At 47.6% G+C, this 21,865-nt stretch overlaps 1 protein-coding gene across 3 annotated transcripts in view; it reads left to right on the forward strand.

The window, feature by feature from the left end:
- Positions 1-21,865, forward strand: part of CEP85L (centrosomal protein 85 like) — a 229,008-nt gene that overhangs the window by 135,426 nt on the left and 71,717 nt on the right. The window lies entirely within an intron of this gene.

The raw sequence follows: 21,865 nt of genomic DNA on the forward strand, positions 1-21,865 counted from the left end.
GGAGACTTGTTTATTAAGCAGGGAAGACTTCCCAGAGGAGAAGAGATTTTAGGAGGGCTTTAAAGAGCAGGGAGAACTGTGGCCTGGTGGATTTGAAGCGGGAAGAGAGCTCTAGGTTTGGGGAACAGCATGAGGGAGGGCTGGAGAGGCAGGAGAGATGACTCCTTAGCTACTCCAAAGGAAGATGATTTGTGTAGCCTAGAAAGAGTGTATTAGAGTATATTGTCTAGGAGGGGCTGGAGGCAGGGAGACCTGTGAGGAGCCAATAGCCTAACCATAAGCAGCGTGACTCAGTGGAAAGAGCACGGGCTTGGGAGTCAGAGGTCATGGGTTCTAATCCCGGCTTCGCCGCTTGTCAGCTGTGTGACTTTGGGCAAGTCACTTAACTTTTCTGTGCCTCAGTTCCCTCATCTGTAAAATGGGGATTAAGACTGTGAGCCCCACGTGGGACAACCTGATCACCTTGTATCCTCCCCAGCACTTAGAACAGCACTTATTACTCTATCTATTTATTTTACATTTACATATCTGTTCTATTTATTTTATTTTGTTAGTATGTTTGGTTTTGTTCTCTGTCTCCCCCCTTCCAGACTGTGAGCCCACTGTTGGGTAGGGACTGTCTCTATATGTTGCCAACTTGTACTTCCCAAGTGCTTAGTACAGTGCTCTGCACACAGTAAGCGCTCAATAAATACGATTGATTGATCGACTGATTGCTTGGCACATAGTAAGTGCTTAACAAATACCGGCATTATTATTATGATGATGATGTGATGAGGGTGTGGTAACTGTTTGTGGGGAGAAAGTCGGATGGAAGGAATAGTAGGATTTAGCAGCTGAATGACTTAGTCGCCTGAGGAATAGAGGATTATGTCAAGGTTGCAGGATTCTGGACAGAGAGAAAAGAGTGGCATATTTGACTCTTCTGCTCTCTGATTTTCACTGCTGCAATGGAAAGGGAAATCCCAAGTACTTACTACATCAAGCCCCTGCTAGAGAGAGGGAGAAAGAGACACACACACACACTCTCTCTCTCTCTCTCTCTCTCTCTCTCTCTCTCTCTCTCTCTCTCTCTCTCTCTCTCTTCATTATTGACATCTGATATATTCTTTCTCCCTCTGCAGTTCACAGCTGGGATATGTAGCCAGAAGAAAGGAAGAATACATCACTTGGCAATAATAAAAACTGTAGTTAAGAGCTCAATATGTGCCAGGAACCTTAAAAAGCACTGGGGTAGATACGAGATAAATCAGGTTGGACACAGTTTATGTACCATATGGGGCTCACAGTCTCAATCCCCATTTGACAGACGAGGGAACTGAGGCACAGAGAATTTAAGTGACTTGCCCAAGGTCACACAGCAAGCAACTAGCAGAGCTGGCATTAGAACCCCATCCTGTCACTCCCAGGCCTGTGCGCTTTCACCGTAAGCCATAGCAGGCAAAACCCTGTCCAGTGTCCTGTCTTCAACCCAAGGTCATCACAGTCCAAGTGAGGAAATCTCAGGTCAGGCACATGCCAAAAAGCGAGTCCTACTGCAAAGGATCAATAATGCAGGCACTTTTAAAAGAGGATTTTAAAACTGAACTCTCTGCCCCTATAAATTCTGGTCGTAATCTTTCTTTCCAGATTCAAATTGTAAGTTTATTATTTAAACGAACCCAGGGTAAGTCCCACAAAGAAGACATGTCAAGAAAGACGCTGTGTTTTCAACAGGATGTCAAGATGTGGGCCAAGGCGTCCCCTCCCTTTGGCTCCAATTTATATTTTAGGATTCTTTAGGGGTACTGGTAATGACCGGATGATTCTGATTTTTCATAAATCTTCATCAAACCAAGACGTGTTTACTCATCTGGTTTACTTGCCACTTCTACGTCAAAGGGAAGCTCCTTATCATCAGCTTTAAGGCGCTCAATCGCTCTTCTCATCCTACTTTACCTGGTTGATCTCCTATTACATCCCAGCTGGCTCACTTTGCTCCTCGAATACCAAGCACTCACTGTACATCTGTTAAACTGCTGACTCCTTGCCCATGTCCTTCCTCTGGCCTGGAACTCTTCATAACCGACAAACCACCACTCTCACTACCTTCAAAGCCCCTCTGAAAGCACATCTCCTCCAAAAAATTTTGCGTGACTAAGCCCTCATTTCCCTGATTTCCTCTCCCTTCTGCAGCACCTATGCACTTCAGTCTGACCTTAGAAGCACTTGCTGTTCACCCCACCCTCAAAGATGATGGTGATGATGGCATTTGTTAAGCGCTTACTATGTGCGAAGCACGGTTCCAAGCGCTGTGGGGGACACAAAGTGATCAGCTTGTCCCCATGGGGCTCACAGTCTTAATCCCCATTTTACAGATGAGGTAACTGAGGCTCAGTGAAGTGACTTACCCAAAGTCACACAGCTGACAAGTGGCGGAGCCAGGATTAGAATCCACGACCTCTGACTCCCAAGCCTGGGCTCTATCCACTGAGCCACGCTGCAATCCCACAGCACCCCTTTATACTCTGCCATTTCCCTTGTCGGTAATTTATTTTCATGTCGGTTGCCCCCTCTTGACTGTAAACACCTTGTGGGTAGGGATGGCCTTCCAACTCTGTTATATTGTCCTCTCCCAAGCGCTTAGTACAGTGTTCGGCACACAGTAAATGCTCAGTAAATGTCATTGATTGATTGATTTAATTGTCTTATGGATTTGCAGTGAGAAAAACACTCTTTCCCCTACTTTCCGTGTTGTCCGCCCATCCCTCCTCCAATTTCTGACCGTTTGAGATACACTGGATTGGCACTGATGCAGCAAAACTAAATCTTCATCCAGGGAAGCCAAGAATTGATCAAATTTTTTCATTTCCCATAGCTTTTTCATAACCATGTGTTGAGGTGATTTGAAATCACTGAAAGAGATTGGAGCAATCAGCCTGTCAGGTGTGTGATAGAAATGCAGTTATTTGGGGGCTTTATATAAAAAAGTTTGGGAAATGGAAGTTTTGAAACAGCGTTGTTTACTTTTGGCTGCCTTTGGCTGGATTTGAGGAAGCCAGGAGCAGTAGGTCGATGCTGTATGAACAAAACAACCACCTGATGTGCGTGACCATTTGGAATTGGCTCCTAGGAAGTAGGTGTCAAAGTCTTTTTTCAAAGCATTTCATTCATTAATTTATTCAATCGTATTTATTGAGCACTTACTGTGTGCAGAGCACTGTACTAAGCGCTTGGGAAGTACAAGTTGGCAACATATAGAGACGGTCCCTACCCAACAGTGGGCTCACAGTCTAGAAGGGGGAGACAGAGAACAAAACAAAACATATTAACAAAATAATATAAATAGAATATGTACAAGTAAAATAAATAGAGTAATAAATACGTACAAACATATGTACATATATACAGGTGTAGCCCAAGTGGGAAGCATTTGATCTGAGAGCATATATAAAATTGTAACTGCTGGCAAAGAAAGAAGTTGATTTTATTTCTCCAGGGTATTAGTAATAAGAATGTGGTGCTTTTTAAGAACTTATGTGCCAAGCACTGTACTAAGCACTGAGAAGATAAAAGATAATCGGACCCGAAACAGTTCCCTGATTACATTCTGTGTGTAGGAGGAAGAACAGGGATTGAATCCCCATTTTACAGGTGAGGAAACTGAGACACAGAGGAAGTGACATGACTTGCCCAAGGTCACACAGCCAGCAGGTGGTGGAGCCAGAATTAGAACCCAGGTGCTCCGACTCCCAGGCGTGTGCTGTCTCCGTTAATAAGCTGCTTCTCTTCACATGGACTTCACTGAGCTTCAAGTTAGTCAAAGATTGAAATTCAGTAAAGGTTTTCCTGAGTAGCACAGAACTGAACTGCATTTTTTAAAGTGAATTTTTGTAGAATCCATGCCGTATTACGTGGAATTTAGGTTTTAGGGGGCAAATGGCCAAGACTAAAGACATCTTAATGGAGATAATGGGCTGTTAGAGGGGTTTAGAGGCTGTTAGAGAAGCAGCATGGCTCAGTGGGAAGAACACAGGCTTGGGAGTCAGAGGTCATGGGTTCTAATCCCGGCTCTGCCACTTGTCATCTGTGTGACCTTGGGCAAGCCACTTAACTTCTCTGGGCCTCTGTTACCTCATCTGTAAAAATGGGAATTAAGACTGTGAGCCCCACATGGGACAACCTGATCACCTAGTATCCCCCCCAGCGCTTAGAACAGTGCTTTGCACATAGCAAGCGCTTAACAAATGCCATCATCATTATTATTATTTTTGCAACCTAGGAATAACAGTTATTGACAGCTGGGGGCCAGTTTGGCTGAGGTTGAACCAAGAGGGGACAGACGGAATGGCAGCAGAAAGGGGAGTTCTTGAGGAAAACCCTGTGGCTTCTCCATTGGAGAGGGAGCGACCTTCCCTGGAAGGTGGAAAGGTTCAAATCCCAGGGGGTTGCATCAGAGCCAGGGCACTGGTGTCCTGGGGCACACCCATGGCCCATACAGCTTAGGTTCTGCCAAAGCTGCAAACAGGAAGAAGGATGCTCAGAATGCGTAACCTCGTTGTGGGCAGGGAACGTGTCTACGAACTCCGTTATAGTGCACTCTCCCAAGTGCTTAGTACCATGCACTGCATGCGGTAAGTGCTCAGTAAATCTGATGGATTGATTGATCCTGAGTGGTTGGGGAGCCTCTCACAAGCCCGCAACCTTGGTGTCATCCTCGACTCCGATCTCTCATTCACCCCTCACATCCAAGCCGTCACCAAAACCTGCCGGTCTCAGCTCCGCAACATTACCAAGATCCACCCTTTCCTCTCCATCCAAACCGCTACGCTGCTCGTTCAAGCTCTCATCCTGTCCCATTTGGACTGCTGCGTCAGCCTTCTCTCTGATCTCCCATCCTCGTGTCTCTCCCCACTTCAGTCCATACTTCATGCTGCTGCCCGGATTGTCTTTGTCCAGAAACGCTCTGGGCATGTTACTCCCCTCCTCAAAAATCTCCAGTGGCTACCAATCAATCTGCGCATCAGGCAGAAACTCCTCACCCTGGGCTTCAAGGCTGTCCATCCCCTCGCCCCCTCCTACCTCACCTCCCTTCTCTCCTTCTCCAGCCCAGCCCGCACCCTCTGCTCCTCTGCCGCTAATCTCCTCACCATACCTCGCTCTCGCCTGTCCCGCCATCAGCCCCCGGCCCACGTCCTCCCCCGGGCCTGGAATGCCCTCCCTCTGCCCATCTGCCAAGCTAGCTCCCTTCCTCCCTTCAAGGCCCTACTGAGAGCTCACCTCCTCCAGGAGGCCTTCCCAGACTGAGCCCCTTCCTTCCTCTCCCCCTCATCCCCCTTTCCATCCCCCCCATTTTACCTCCTTCCCTTCCCCACAGCACCTGTATATATGTATATATGTTTGTACATATTTATTACTCTATTTATTTATTTATTTTACTTGTACATATCTATTCTATTTATTTTATTTTGTTAGTATGTTTGGTTTTGTTCTCTGTCTCCCCCTTTTAGACTGTGGGCCCACTGTTGGGTAGGGACTGTCTCTATATGTTGCCAACTTGTACTTCCCAAGTGCTTAGTACAGTGCTCTGCACACAGTAAGTGCTCAATATGATTGATTGATTGATCTATGGAGAGTGCCGGCAGCAGGAGCATGTTTACAGCAGCCCAGATTGGGGTACACAAGAGGACGGCCTTCCATTGACACTCCTGCCATTTTGGTGTCCCCGTTTGGCAGCAGGGGACAGTTTGGGTGGATCCCAGCCTTGAACCAGGGGGCCGCATTGCTCTCGGCCAGGCGACGCACTGAAGGCGTCGTACGCCCGATTTTCTCCAGTCACCTTGATCTGCCATTTTTCCCAAGTTTGCTTCTGTTGGTTCATTCGATCGTATTTACTGAGCACTGACTGTGTGCAGAGCATTGTACTAAGCACTCGGGAGAGTGCAATACTTAAAGGGTGGTAGTTTCCACTCTACCTCCTCCTTCAGGGAGATGGACATAAATATACAAATAATTATATTGATTGAGATGGTTGTGTATGTGTGTGAGTATCTGCAAGTATTGAGAATGATCCGCTGGTCAGGTGGCACTGTGAATTAGGGAACTGTGAGAGACGCACTATGAAAGAGCCATTGACCCCACTTTTGGGTTGTGGAGGACTGAACTGTGTGTGTACAGTTCACCTAAATAAGCCATTGTAGCATTTGGCATCCTTGCTCCTTTCCCTCCTACCCATTTCCTTTCCGCTAATTGCTCTGGGCTCTAGGGTTTTCCATTCTTTGGAAACTAAGGCCTTTTAATAGGTTGCTCTCACAGCCCTGTTATTGAGTCTTCTATATGTCCACACTAAAAATGTTTTTGGTTTTCTTTTTTAATCTTCCCTTCACCCGTGTCTTGTGAACTCCTTTGGGGTGGTTTATTTCAATTAAGTAGTTGGGGATTTTATCAGGCGGTTCGAGGTTCCCAAGAAAAACAACAGAAAGACCGGCTTATGTCTAAGTGAGCATGTTTCCAAATTTGGCCTTGGGGTGGTGTGGACTTTGTGCCTGAAGTGATGGGAATGGATTCTGATGTTTTTAGGGAGACACTGCCCCTTCTGATGCAGCCCACCGTTTTTAAATGTTCAGCTATTCTAAGTGACTTCCTGGAGCCCATCTTTTTCAAGACCTGTTGCTAGTCCGCAGCATGGGAGAACTACAAAAATAGAAGAATCCAGGAAGCCTGCCGTTAGTAGAACCCCAGATAAGGTTATAAACTCCAACTCATTTCTCCTCTGCGAATATAAACCCCTTTCGCGCCCTGTAACTTGCGCTTCCTACTCCTCCGCTCCGCGGCTTCAAGCATTTATTTACATTGGGTGATGTACTGAGATTCCCGCACCTAAGAGCGAGCGGCAGTGTGGAATGACTCTGGAGATAGACTATTCCAGGAAAGCCTGGGAGATTAGGGTGTTGTTTGTGTCGTCTGTCATGAGTGACGGCTGAGCTCAGGGACAAAGGCATATGAAGGAGAGATAGGAGGCTGGAAGACTAGCGGAGGTTGGGTTCCAGGGGCCGAGTTTGAGGGGAGCTGGATTAGCTAAACAGAACAGGATTTATTGAGGCTGAGGCCCAGGGCTCGAGCTGTGTATGGTCAGCCCCAGGTGAACCTCCCCCACGATCCAACCCAGGAGTCAATCCCGGTGGACAAGGGGTCAAGTGGTGGGAGAATACTCCGACGGCTTTTCAGCAGTCCCCCTAGCCTTCACGCCCAACTCTCTGGAAGTGCCCATGTATTGCCAGCTCAAGGAGACGGCAGAGGAGGATTCAGGGCCCGGGAAATGACCCCCGACTGTCCTTTGCGGTCCCCGGATCCTCATCAAACAGCGGCTCGATGCCGTTTGCTGATGACCAGAAAAGTAGGCAATCCCCTACATATCTGTTATCTCGGAGGGGCCCAGACTGCACAAGAAAGTCCTCATAAAGTAGTGTGTTTAGTTACGGTATTTATTATGCACTTTTTATGAGCCCAACGCTCCGGTAAGTGCTGGGCAAATTAGAGGAGCAACGTGGCGTAGTGGACAGAGCACAGCCCGGGAGTCAGAAGGTCATGGGTTTTAATCCCGGCTCCGCCGCTTGTTTGCTGTGTGGCCTTGGTCAAGTCACTTCACTGCTCCAGGCTTCAGGTACCTCATCTGTAAAATGGGGATTGAGACTGTGAGCCCCACGTGGGACAGGGATTGTGTCCAACCCGATTTGCTTGTATCCACCCCAGCGCTTAGTACAGTGCCTGGCGCATAGTAGGCACTTAGCAAATACCACAATTATTATTATTATTATTCTTAAAAGATAAGCAAATCAGTGACAGCACCTGGGGTTCACAAGGGGTTCACCATCTAGGTGATGCTCAAACATTTTATTTACATTAATGTCTGTCTTTCCTTGTAGACTGTAAGCTTATTGTGGGCAGAGAACGTATCTTCCAACTCTGTTGTGTTCCCAATCGCTTATTCCAGTGCTATCTACATAGTAAGTGCTCAGTAAATACCATTGATTGATGGATAACCAGAGACTTTCTCTTTCTCCTACACAGTTATAATAGGGGAACTAACACTCTGTCTTTCCTCTCCTGGAGTTGTCAGGAAACCTTTTCACTTTTGTCCTGTTTTTGGAAGCAGTATGATGAACTGGAATTCTCTGGGTCCTCAGGGGAAAGGGAATCCGTAAATTGAATGAATGAATGAATCAATTTGTCAATCATTAAGAAGCAGCATGGCCTAGTGGATAGAGTACTAGTCTGGGAGTCATAAGGACCTAGATTCTAATTATGGTTGTGCCATTAGTCTGCTGTGTGACCTTGGGTAAGTCACTTAACTTCTCTGTGCCTCAGTTACCTCCTCTGTAAAATGGTAAGACTGTGAACCCCCTGTAAGATGTTGTCTGTGTCCAATGGATTAGCTTGTAATAATAGTAATGGCATTTATTAAGTGCTTACTATGTGCCAAGCACTGTTCTAAGCGCTGGGGAGGTTACAAGGTGATCAGGTTGTCCCACGGGGGGCTCACAATCTTCATCCCCATTTTACAGATGAGGGAACTGAGGCACAGAGAAGTTAAGTGACTTGCCCAAAGTCACACAGCTGACAAGTGGTGGAGTCGGTATTTGAACCCACGACCTCTGTCTCCAAAGCCCGGGCTCTTTCCACTGAGCCACGCTGTACCTACCCTCACACTTAGAACAGTGCCTGGCATATAGTGAGTCCTTAACAAATACCATAAAAAATGGAATTGAACAATTATTGTGTAAATAAAGGAACAGATAGATCACCTTCTACCTGTGTGCTTCCCCTGACTGAAGTTTATTTTGAATGTCTATCTCCTCCACTAGACTGTAAGCTTTTGAGAGCAGGGATTGTGTCTGCTAATTTCATTGTATTGTACTCCTTCATTCATTCATTCAACTGTATTTGTTGAGCACTTACTGTGTACAGAGCACTGTACTAAGCGCTTGGGAAGTACAAGTTGGCAACATATAGAGACGGTCCCTACCCAACAACGGGCTTCTAACTGCTTAGTGTCATGCTCTGCACAAGGTAATAACAGTAATGATGGCGTTTGTTAATCACGAACTATGTGGCAAGTGCTGTATTAAATGCTGGAGTACATACAAGATAATCAGGTGGAGACTGTCCCTGTCCTACATGGGGCTCACAGTCAAAGTGGGAGGGAGAACAGTTATTGAATCCCCATTTTACAAATGAGGAAACTGAGGCACAGAGACTGTGCCTTCTAGACTGTGAGCCCACCTTCTAGACTGTGAGCCTACCGTTGGGTAGAGACCGTCTCTATATGTTACCAACTTGTACTTCCCAAGTGCTTAGTACAGTGCTCTGCACACAGTAAGCGCTCAATAAATACGATTGAATGAATGAATGAACAGAGAAAGTAAGTGACTTGCCCAAGATCACACAGCCAGCAAGTGGTGGAGCTTGGATCAGGACCTCTGACTCCCAGGCTGATGCTCTTTCCTCTAGGTACTCAATAAATACCATTATAATTAATAATAATAGTAATAATAGTAATAATGGTACTTGTTAAGCGTTTACTATGTACAAGGTACTGTACTAAGCACTGGGGTGGGCACAAGCAAATTGGGTTGGACAGAGTCCCTGTCCCACATAGTGCTTACAGTCTCAATCCTCATTTTACAGATGAGGTAAATGAGGCACAGAGAAGCGCAGTGATTCGCCCGTGGTCACACAGCAGACCGTGAGCCCGTTGTTGGGTAGGGATTGTCTCTATCTGTTGCCGAATTGTACTTTCCAAGTGCTTAGTACAGTGCTCTGCACATAGTAAGCGCTCAATAAATAGGATTGAATGAATGAAGTGGCTGAGATTGATTGATCATCATTGGCCAAGGACACTGTTTCATTGTCGAAACAAATTATTCAAGACTTCCAGCTGCACAGACTTTCTAAATAGTATTCATTGAATTTCTGTGGGGGGAAGAATGGCACTGAGGAGAGGGTCTCTTCTCCCTTCCTTCCCTCATCCCCCAGTGTTTGCTCAAGAACTTTAAGTTGAGAGATGCCCCTGGACTAGTGTTCCTTGGTTACTGACTTCCAGTCTTACCCCCCAGTGCTCTGAATTAGCCCCCAAAACCCTTTTGAGGTGGCCATTTGTGGCAACCCTCCCCGAGCACCGCCCAGCCCGCACACTTTGCTCCTCTAAAGCCAACATACTCACTGTACCTCAATCTCGTCCATCTCCCCGTCGACCTCTCGCCTACATCCTGCCTCTGGCCTGGAATGCCCTGCGTCTTCATACGCAGCGTGAGAAGCAGCGGGGCTCAGTGGAAAGAGCCCAGGCTTTGGAGTCAGAGGTCATGGGTTCAAATCCCGGCTCCGCCGATTGTCAGCTGTGTGACTTCGGGCAAGTCACTTCACTTCCCCGGGCCTCAGTTCCCTCATCTGGAAAATGGGGATGAAGACTGTGAGCCCCCCGTGGGACAACCGGATCACCTTGTAACCTCCCCAGTGCTTAGAACAGTGCTTTGCACGTAGTAAGCGCTTAATTCATTCATTCGTTCATTCAATCATATTTATTGAGCACTTACTGTGTGCAGAGCACTGTACTAAGCACTTGGGAAGTCCAAGTTGGCAACATATAGAGATGGTCCCTACCCAACAGTGGGCTCACAGTCTAGAAGGGGGAAACAGACAACAAAACAAAACATATCAACAAAATGAAATAAATAGAATAAATATGTACAAGTTAAATAAATCAATGCCATCATCATCATCATATGCAGGAATTGATCACTCTACCCACTTTCAAAGCCTTATTGAAGGCACGTCTCCTCCAACTGGCCTACCCTGACTAAGCCCTCATTACTTCTTCTCCCACTCCCTTCTGCATTGCCCTTGTACCTGGATTTGCTCCCTTTATTCACCCCCTCCCTCAGCCCCACAGCACTTAAGTATATATCCATAATTTATTTATACTAGTGTCTGTCTCGCCCTCTAGACTGTAAGCTCACTGTGGACAGGGAACATGTCTACCAACTCTGTTATATCGTCCTCTCCCAAGCACAAATACAATTGACTGATTGATTGATCTATCCATGAGGCTGTTCTGCCCACTGTTTATTCAGGGCCAGGTTCCACAATGTCTCTGTTCTCCACCGAATGCTGTGCATGGGGGGCTTTGGTCAGTGGGTGAATGGCCAGAGAAAAGGTCAGTCCCAGGGCTAAATCCTCCTCATTGTCATCAGCATCATCTTTGGGGGGTGGTCACAAGGGGACCTCATCGTGCTCAGCGGGAAAGGAGAAGAAGGCTCGGATGCTGGCATCCCCAGCAGACTTGACTTTTTCCAGCAGGGACCCACACCCGGCTCTGTTCACTTCCCTCGCGTGTGCTAATGTGTGCTCACATGTGCTGGCATGCCCTCGCTGCGGTAAGGGTCCTCACTCTGACCGTGGCCATGAGGATGGGGCAGGAGAGAGAGTGAGAGAGTGAGCCACAGAATAAGATATATGGAGCCCCAGCAGCAATCTCCGCTGGCCAACGTGGAGGCCGGTATGCCACCCCTGTTCACCACCCGTCCAGACAAATGACTCCTTCCCCTCAGGAACCCTTACCCCTCCCCACCGCAGCCAGATTTCACTGGGACCCAAAGCCGGTCAGTCAGTGGGAGAGGATTCATTCATTCAGTCATTCATTCAGTCGTATTTATTGAGAGATTACTATGTGCAGAGCACTGTACTAAGCACACGGCCTAGTGGATAGAGCCAAGGGCCTGACAGACACAAGGACAAGCGTTCTGATCCCTGTTTCACCACTTGTCTATTGTATGACTTTGGGCAAATCACTTCACTTCTCTGGACCTCAGTTCCTTCATCTGTAAAATGGCAGTTAAGACTGTGAGCCTCATGTGGAACAGTCATTCATTCATTCAATCATATTTATTGAGCGCTTACTGTGTGCAGAGCACTGTACTAAGCGCTTGGGAAGTCCAAGTTGGCAACATATAGAGGCGGTCCTACCCAACAGCGGGCTCACAGTCTAGAAATGGACTGTGTCCAACCCAATTCACCTGTATCCCCCACCAGTGCATAGTACAGTGCCTGGCACATAGAAAGCACTCAATAAGTACCACAATTAAATGCCACAATTGGGAGAGTACACTACAACAATAAACAGACACATTCCCTGCCCGCAGCGAGCTCACAGTCTAGAGGGGGAGACAGACATTAATAGAAATAAATAAATTACAGCTCTGTACAGATATGTACAGGGGACATGGAGGGTCGGGGTCAGGCAGTGGGAACTGTAGGACAGCTCCAGAGCCATCCCATCCCCTCTTTTTTTTTTTAATGGCATTTATTAAGCGCTTACATGGGGGCCGTCTTGGTACGGGTGCCATCTTAGGAATGTTCCAACTCTCGACCAAGTTGGTGAGGTCAGAAGGTGCGTGATTCGTATATGAACTGGCAGCAACTTGAATCGTGCATCTCCAGGCAGTGGTCTGAGGCATACATGTGTCCCCTCCCCACCTAAACCTGGGGCTGCAGTTGACCTCTTGCACTAATTGGGTACTGGGGAGACGGCACTAGAGGCACAAGATTCAGTCCCTGCCTCCTAGAGACTTCCCAATTGAATGGGGGAGATGGGCAAGTTTGGGTTAATAATAATAATTGTGGTATTTGTTAAGCACTTACTGTGTGCCAGGCACTGAACTAAGCTCTTGGGGGGATACAAGCAAATTGGGTTGTACACAGTCCCTGCCCACATAGGGCTCACAGTCTCCAGCCCCGTTTTACAGATGAGGTAACTGAGGCACTGAGAAGTTGTGACTTGCTCAAGGTCACACACCGTACCAGTGGTTAGTTACAAATGGCGAGAGCAGAAGGAAAAACGCAGCTAATTTAGGAGTAACACCAATTCATTCATTCATTTATTCAATCATATTTATTGAGTGCTTACTGCATGCAGAGCACTGTACTAAGTGCTTGGAAAGTCCAATTCGGGAACAGACAGATACAATCCCCACCAAATATATCAGGATGACGTAGAGTCAGTCAATCAATCAATGGCATAATAATTGAATAACTAATTAAATATACAGTGAACTGTATGCACATACATAAATGCAGAAGATGAATAGAGATATATAGGTGCCCAAAGTGATTGTTAATGCTCATTTTTATTGGTCCCCTTTTTCTAAGCCTAATTCAAGCATGTTGACTGCAGAAGGTGGGAGGCGGGGGAGAAGGAGAGAGCTATTTCTGAGGGAGCTGAGGAGGAGAGGGATGTGAGAGGGAGCTGAGGGACCTGGGAAAAAGCACGTGACTATGTGAGCACGGGGGGAAAGGAAGAGGTCGATTCTTCCCATGTGACTGGCTGCCTCACATGTGTGGATGTTTTGGACTTTTGCCTCTAAAGTCTGCTGTCTTCCAAACTAGGAAGTGTGAAGGATGGCTCCAAGAGAGAAGGGTGCCTTCCCACACACAAAGCCCCCACCCATCACATGGTGTCCAGGCCCTTCTGGGGTGGGGAGGGTTATGGTGTTGACAGCCCTCTGCAGACGACATGACTCTGGGCATGGTTAACGGCTGGAGATGAAGGGTATCCGTGCCCTCCGGGCATTCCTCTTAGCCCGAAGGGATTGGCAGGGGGAGGCAACCTCCGAGCGGAGGGAACCGTGCACACCAAAGTCTGACCAGAACGTGGGCCTTGCCCTGGTGCAGCAAAGCAGGCCCAAGCGTGCGCGAGAGAGAGAGATGAGGTGGGAGAGGCAAGAGGTTTTCCAGCCACCGCACAGGGAGAGAGCTGGAAATGATTTATTCCTGGCATGTAGAGCTGTGTGCACGATGAAGTGCATCTGGGAGAGGCGAATTGCCTGCTCTAAAATTGGAGAGAGAGAGAGAGAAAGACAGAAAGGTCAGAGCCGCAAAGCTGGCTCTTGGCAGGTCTGTTGGAGGAGGACTCGGCCCAAATGCGCCAAGTTCTCGATGCTGGAGCAGGGAGGAGAGTTTATGCTCTTGTGACAAGAGCCCTCCAGCTGGGGCATTGAGTGTCCCCGAGCAGACCTCCTTGATTGTAACTTCTCTGGCAGGTCAGGGAAAGCCACCGTATTGCAGGTGAGGCTGCCCTTAGGCAGGGCCAAGCTGTTGGATTAGTTGGGGCAAGAGTGTCAAGTACCACTTCTCTTTTCAAGCGGAAGAGGATTGACAGTCTGTTGGGAGGTGGGAGCCCAAGCCAGGCCTCTTCAGCCGGAGAGCCCCCCCCCCCCCCCTCCCTTGTATCTTTTCTGCACCTGCTTGCAATTTCAGTCAACGGCAGATTTTGCGAAGGCTTAGACTGATCTAATGGGAAAGGGGTTTGGCAGGGTAGTGGCCTAGCAGATGCAGGTTGGGAAGAGGAGCTTTAAAAATCAGCGTCTCTCCCTTCTCCCGACCACGGCTCCCAATTCCGTGCACGGTGACCACTATTTTTTTAAATGGTATTTGTTAAGCACTTACTACATTCATTCAATTGTATTTATTGAGCGCTTACTCTGGATTAAGTGCTTGGGAGAGTACGATAAAACAGTAAACACATTCCCTGCCCACAGTGAGCTCACAGTCCAGATGCCATTCATTCATTCATTCAATCATATTTACTGAGCGCTTACTGTGTGCAGAGCACTGTACTAAGCGCTTGGGAAGTACAAGTTGGCAACATATAGAGATGGTCCCTACCCAACAGCGGGCTCACAGTCTAGAAGGGGGAGACAGTGCCAGGCACTGCATTAAGCACTGGGGTGGATATGAGGTGATAACCGTATTGGACACAGTCCCTTCCCACACTTCCACTTTCACTTGTAAATACCCAGCCCGTTAATTTAAAAGAAGTGCTGGGTGCTGAGTTCACTAGACTAGGTGTCTCAACACCTTGTGGGCAGGGAATGTGTTCTACCAACTCTGGTATTGTGCCCTCCCAGGTGCTTAGTACAGTGCTCTGCGTTCAATATGTGCTTAGTAAATACCATTGATTGCTATTGCTTATTGAAAGAGAAGGGAAAGGGAGGGAGTTCATTCAGTTGTATTTGTCAGCTGTATGACTTTGGGCAAGTCACTTAACTTCTCTGTGCCTCAGTTACCTCATCTGAAAAATGGGAATTTAGACTGTGAGCCCCATGTGGGACAACCTGATTACCTTGTATCCCTCCAGGCGCTTAGAACAGTGCTTGGCACATAGTAAGCGCTTAACAAATGCCATCATCATCATCATTGAGCACTTACTGTTTGCCGAGTACTGTACTAAGCTCTTGGAAAGTACAATTTGGCAACAGAGACAATCCCTACCCGACAACGGGCTCACAGTCTAGAAGGAACAAAACAAGTAGACAGGCATCGATATAAACAAATAGAATTATAGATATATGCTCATCATTAATAAAATAAATAGAATAATAAATATATACATATATACACAAATGCTGTGGGGCTGGGAAGAGGTTAGAGCAGAGGGAGGGAGTCGGGGCGATGGGGAGGGGAGGAGAGGAAAAGAGGGGCTCAGTCTGGGAAGGCCTCCTGGAGGAGGTGAGCTTTCAGTAGGGCTTTGAAGGGGGGAAGTGTGCTAGTTTGGCAGATGTGAGGAAGAGAGTGCTCTGCATCCAATAAGCGCTCAATAACTATGATTGAATGAATGAATGAATGAAAGGAGGCTTTGAAGGGGGGAAGTGTGCTAGTTTGGCAGATGTGAGGAAGAGAGTGCGCTGCATCCTATAAGTGCTCAATAACTATGATTGAATGAATAAATGAATGAATGAATGAAAGGAGAGCTTCTCATTACTTAATAATAATAATGGCATTTATTAAGCACTTACTATGTGCAAAGCACTGTTCTAAGCACTGGGGAGTTTACAAGGTGAACAGGTTGCCCCATGTGGGGCTCACAGTCTTAATCCCCATTTTACAGATGAGGGAACTGAGGCCCAGAGAAGTTAAGTGACTTGCTCAAAGTCACACAGCTGACAAGGCCCTGCTTCAAGGCCCTGCTTCCCTTCAGGGCCCTGATGAGAGCTCAACTCCTCCAGGAGGCCTTCCCAGACTGATCCCCTTCCTTCCTCTCCCCCTCGTCCCCCTCTCCATCCCCCCATCTTACCTCCTTCCCTTCCCCACAGCAACTGTATATATGTATATATGTTTGTACATATTTATTACTCTATTTATTTTATTTGTACATATCTAATCTATTTATTTTATTTTGTTAGTATGTTTGGTTTTGTTCTCTGTCTCCCCCTTTTAGACTGTGAGCCCACTGTTGGGTAGGGACTGTCTCTATATGTTGCCAATTTGTACTTCCCAAGCGCTTAGTACAGTGCTCTGCACATAGTAAGCGCTCAATAAATGCGATTGATGATGATGACGACAAGTGGCAGAGCCAGGATTTGAACCCATGACCTCTGACTCCAAAGCCCGGGCTCTTTCCACTGAGCCACTTCTGCAATGCTACTCCAGAGGGGAAGACTCGTGGGCGAGGAGAAGGGAGTGTCGGATAAGAACACGGAGTCTACGCCCTTCTGGGCAGTGCCTTTCCAGAGCAGCATCACCTCCCCTGCCTCTTTGCCGGCTTCTACTCCCGCAGCCTCCCTCAGCCTTGGCCCCTTCATCCCACCCGCATTGAGCCGCAACCACTTTTCACAGGGCCCTTAAAATCAGCCTGGTTTGAGCTGGTTGGCCGGAGGTGTGCCAAGGGACACAGGAGGCATCTTTTTCCCTTCTGCCACTGGGCCAGCCTCCTGCACAGCTGGCTTCTGTCTCACCTTGACAAGCAGAAGAGTCGGCACTTGGTGGTCTAGGAGCAGAGAAGCTGCGCCATCACTCATTCATTCATTCAATTATATTTATTGAGTGCTAGGACAGTGCTTGGCACATAGTAAGCGCTTAACACATGCCATCAGTATTATTCCTGCGTGCACTGCACTGCACTGGGAGAGTAAAATACAACAACAAACGGATGCAGTCCCTGCCCACAGCAATGTTACAGTTTAAAGGCGAGATAGACATGAATAGAAATAATCAATCAATCGTATTTATTGAGCGCTTACTGTGTGCAGAGCACTGTACTAAGCGCTTGGGAAGTACAAGTTGGCAACATACAGAGATGGTCCCTACCCAACAGTGGGCTCACAGTCTAGAAGGGGGAGACAGAGAACAAAACCAAACATACTAACAAAATAAAATAAATAGAACAGATATGTACAAGTAAGACAAATAGAGTAATAAATATGTACAAACATATAGGCTTATAAAGCTTAGAGAAGCCTCTTCCCTAAGCTTTGGGCGAGATAAATGATAATGATGGTATTTGTTAAGCGCTTACTATGCGCAGAGCACTATTCTAAGCGCTGATAATGATGGGATACGATTCAATGAGTGAATATAGACATGGTCCCTACCCAACAACGGCCTCACAGTCTAGAAGGGGAAGACAGAGGTTGTCAATCAATCAGTCAGTCAATCAATCGTATTTATTGAGCACTTACTGTGTGCAGAGCACTGTACTAAGCGCTTGGGAAGTACAAGTTGGCAACATACAGAGATGGTCCCTACCCAACAGTGGGCTCACAGTCTAGAAGGGGGAGACAGAGAACAAAACCAAACATACTAACAAAATAAAATAAGTAGAATAGATATGTACAAGTAAGATACATAAATAGAGTAATAAATATGTCCAAATATATATACATATAAAGCTTAGGGAAGCCTCTTCCCTAAGCTTTGGGCCAGATTAATAATAATGGTGGTATTTGTTAAGCGCTTACTGTGCGCAGAGCACTAAAAATAAATGACATACATATACAGAAGTGCTGTGGGGCTGGGAAGGGGTGGTGGTGAGCAAAGGGAGCAAGTCTGCGATGCAGAAGGGAGTGGGAGAAGAGGAATGGGGGGCTTAGTCAAGGAAGGCCTCTTGGAGGAGACGTGCCCTCAATAAGGCTTTGAAGGTGGGCAGGGAGAATAATTGTCTGTCAGATTTGAGGAGGGAAGGCGTTCCAGGCCAGAGGCAGAACTGCTCGAGCCACTGACTAAGCTCAGCCTGTCCTCTTGGCGCCTTTCTCGGAACAGGAGCTCACCCCGCGGCACCCCCGGCCCGGGCCAATTCGAGGGCAGAACTGGGGCCCGGCCCCCGACAATGGGAAGCCCGAAGAACAACATTCCAGGAGGAGTTAGGGCAGGTAGGGAGCACTGGTTGAGGCAACTTGGAGAGATGCGTCCCCCTTCAACCAAGAGACCACCGAGGTTTGGAATCTGAGCAGGAAACCCCTTCCATGCTCTCTGCTGTGCTCACCCCAGAGGGTTTGTCTCGGCCACATGCGTCCTGAGATTATTCATTCAGTCGTATTTATTGAGAGCTTACTGTGTGCAAAACCCTATAGTAGCTGCTTGGGAGAGTACAATATAACAACAGACACATGCCCTGCCCACAACGAGCTCACAGTGAAAATAAGAAGAGCGAGGGATGACCCTTGGTAATTCAATCAATCAATCAATCAATCGTATTTATTGAGCGCTTACTATGTGCAGAGCACTGTACTAAGCGCTTGGGAAGTACAAATTGGCATCACATAGAGACAGTCCCTACCCGATAGTGGGCTCACAGTCTAAAAGGGGGAGACAGAGAACAGGACCACACATACCAACAAAATAAAATAAGTAGGATAGAAATGTACAAGTAAAATAAATAAATAAATAAACAGAGTAATAAATATGTACAACCATATATACATATATACAGGTGCTGTGGGGAAGGGAAGGAGGTAAGACGGGGACGGAGAGGGGGACGAGGGGGAGAGGAAAGAAGGGGCTCAGTCTGGGAAGGCCTCCTGGAGGAGGTGAGCTCTCAGCAGGGCCTTGAAGGGAGGAAGAGAATTCAGATGTGGAGAGTGCCCTTTTAGCTTCATGGGGCTTCCCTGACTGCCCCCCCTTTCCTCTTCTCCCACTCCCTTCTGTGTCATCCTGACTTTGTCCCTATATTCATCCCCCTTCCCATACCCACAGGATTTATGGACATATCTATAACTTATTTATGTATATTAATATCTGTTTCCCCCTCTAGACTGTTAGCTCACTGTGGGCAGGGAATATGTCCGTTGATTTTTATATTATACCCTTCCAAGTACTTAGTACAGTGCTCTGCACATAGGAAGCACTCGGTAAATATGACTGAATGAATGGGGCACCTTCACCCTGGCCCGAACTTGATCGGGAGCGGATGCCCGAGCCCCCTCTCCCCTAGCTGGGCAAGTCACTGGTACAAAGGCAGAGGTGGAAATCTTGCAGAAACTGGCAGATTGTATGAGTCTCTTTAACTTTTTGTTATGCCACCTCTGCTGATTTTTGATACTCCCACTGGGACTCTTAGGAATGATTTCTGAATTCAGGCCCAAAGGAATCAATCAATCAGTGGTATTTATCGAGCACACTGTACTAAGCACTAGGGAGCATAAAATACAACAGAGGCGATAGACACGCTCCTTGCCCACAAAGTACTTACGTTAATATAAGTGAATATGTTATGGATATGTACATAAAGTGCTGTGGGGCTGAAGGTTGGATGCAAATCCATTTGCAACAGTGACTCTAAAGAGAGAGGAGTAGAGGAAATGAGGGCTTAGTCAGGGAAGGCCTCTTGGAGGAGGTGTGATTTTAATAAGGCTTTGAAGGTGGGGAGAGTGATCATCTGTCGGATATAAAAGGAAAGCATTTCCCAGGCCAGAGGCAGGATGTGAAAGAAACTCCTCTCTTATCTGCCACTATTTCTCTAAATGCCTTTGCAGGTACTTTAGTCACTCTGCCGTGTTCCCCAAACCGTGCAGAAGGGCAAACATCCTTGTCTCCGTCACAGTCGGGTAGAGAAGCCATTTTACCCAGTGGATACAGAACACAAGCGAAATTGGGCAGGGACCCTAAACACTTGCCTCAAGTGTTTCTAAACTTAGGAAAGGCCCTAATTATCAGTGGAAAATTCCAACACAGTGGCTCAATGTCACTTGCGGTGACACCAAAGATATTTACTTTGACCCTCGCTTTACCCACAGTCCCACTGTGGCAAGAGTCCCAGCCCTAACAGCGTGGAAAACATCTTTACACAGTTTGGGCTTTTCTCTCCGGTTCGTCGGTATTTCTCGGCTTGGCATAAGCTAGAGCAGGTCGCGCCGCAGAAGCTAATCTGTTCCGCCAGAGGAGCATTGCGGCTCACAGTAACGTGGGGCTCCCCTGGCAGAGCCGTGGGCCCGCGTCCTCCTCTCCCCCTGACAAACAAGAGGCAGAAACCAAGGTTATTTTGTTGGATTGCTTCTTACAGCGCAGATAAGCTGTCTTTAGTGCCAGGTCATTTCTCAGTATAGTTCCACCCCTGCAGCCTCCATAGGCTCCTAAAATGAGATGATCAGAAACCCCATCATCTGTCAGTCAGCCGTATTTGTTGAGGGCATAATGTGTACAGCTGACTGTAGAAAGCACTTGGGAGAGTACAATATAACAATAAACAGACGCATTCCCTGCCACAATGAGCTTAGAGTTTAGAGGGGTAGGCAGACATTAATATAAATAAATAAATTACAGATGTAGACATGAGTGTGGTGGGGCTGGGAGCAGGGGGATGAAGAAAGGCAGCAAGACAGGGCGACAGAAGGGCATGGGAGAAGAGGAGAAGAACAATCAGTCTGTCGGTGGTATTGACTGAGCGCCTACTCTGGTTATCTTGGGATGGAATCAGACAAGAGGGACAGAACCAGATGGAGAAGAGGGGGAAGGGGGTAAAAGGAAGAAGGGAGGAAAAAGGGTGAGGGGCTGCAGTCGCCTACTTGCTCTGCCCCCTTTCCACCCCAGCAGTTCCAACTTCCTGGCAGTCCCTGGCCCCCCTGCATCTAGAGCTTACCCCGCTCTGGATTCAGGGTTTGCCTTGCAGTCACAGGCCTAGAACTTGCAGGGTGACTGGGACCCATCCCCTCCCCTCCCCTCCCCTCATCCCGGTCTTTTTCCTTCTTCCCCCTCCTCAGCTTCCTCCTCCCTTAAATAGGGAGGGAGGTGGCATGCAGATATGAGCATTTGTCCCCCTCTCCACAGCACCCCTCCCTTCAGACCTCACCATTTTTTCTTTCATCTTTTTGGGGCCCATTTGGGTCCCGAGGAAGTCAAAGTGGGTGGCAGGGTGAGCCTTTGAATTTTGGGACCTTTCTACCTAAATTGAGGTGCGTGATTCCCTCATTTTTTTTTTAAAAGGTCATTGTTAACCGTTACTATGTGCCAGGCACTGATCTCAGCACTGGGGTAGATAGAAGCTGATCCAGTTGGACACAGTCCGTGTCCTACTTGGGGCTCACAGTCTTCATCCCCATTTTACCAGTGAAATAACTGAGGCCCAGAGAAGTTAAACGACCGGCCCAAGGACACGAGGCAGACAAGTGGCAGAGGCAGAATTAGAACCCAGGTCCCATGCTGCTTCTCATCATTAGGTTAGATGGAGGGCATTAATTGGCAGACTATTCAGGCCACTATTAGGCTTTCCTGGCGTTCCCTAATGCAAAAGCAGAGACCTCACTTGATGCTATGCAGACCTGCTGCAGGGAAGAGCCCCCTCCCACTGACCCTCCCTGACCATGCTCAGGTAGCCTGGGCTGTGCTGTCTCACCTCCGCAGCCAAACTGAAGCATTCACCCTGCTAACGCCACCCTAGGGTCTTAGGTGGTGGGCTCTGAGTAGCTCTGAACAGCAGGCTGCCATCTCCACCGAAAAAGTTGGCATGGGGAGGGGGATGAGAGAAGCAGCGTGGCTCAATGGAAAGGGCACGGGCTTTGGAGTCAGAGGTCATGGGTTCTAATCCTGACTCTGCCACTCGTCAGCTCTGTGATTTAACTTC

Source organism: Tachyglossus aculeatus, chromosome 2 (genome assembly GCF_015852505.1).
Source record: "Tachyglossus aculeatus isolate mTacAcu1 chromosome 2, mTacAcu1.pri, whole genome shotgun sequence".
In the NCBI taxonomy this organism is placed as follows: domain Eukaryota; kingdom Metazoa; phylum Chordata; class Mammalia; order Monotremata; family Tachyglossidae; genus Tachyglossus; species Tachyglossus aculeatus.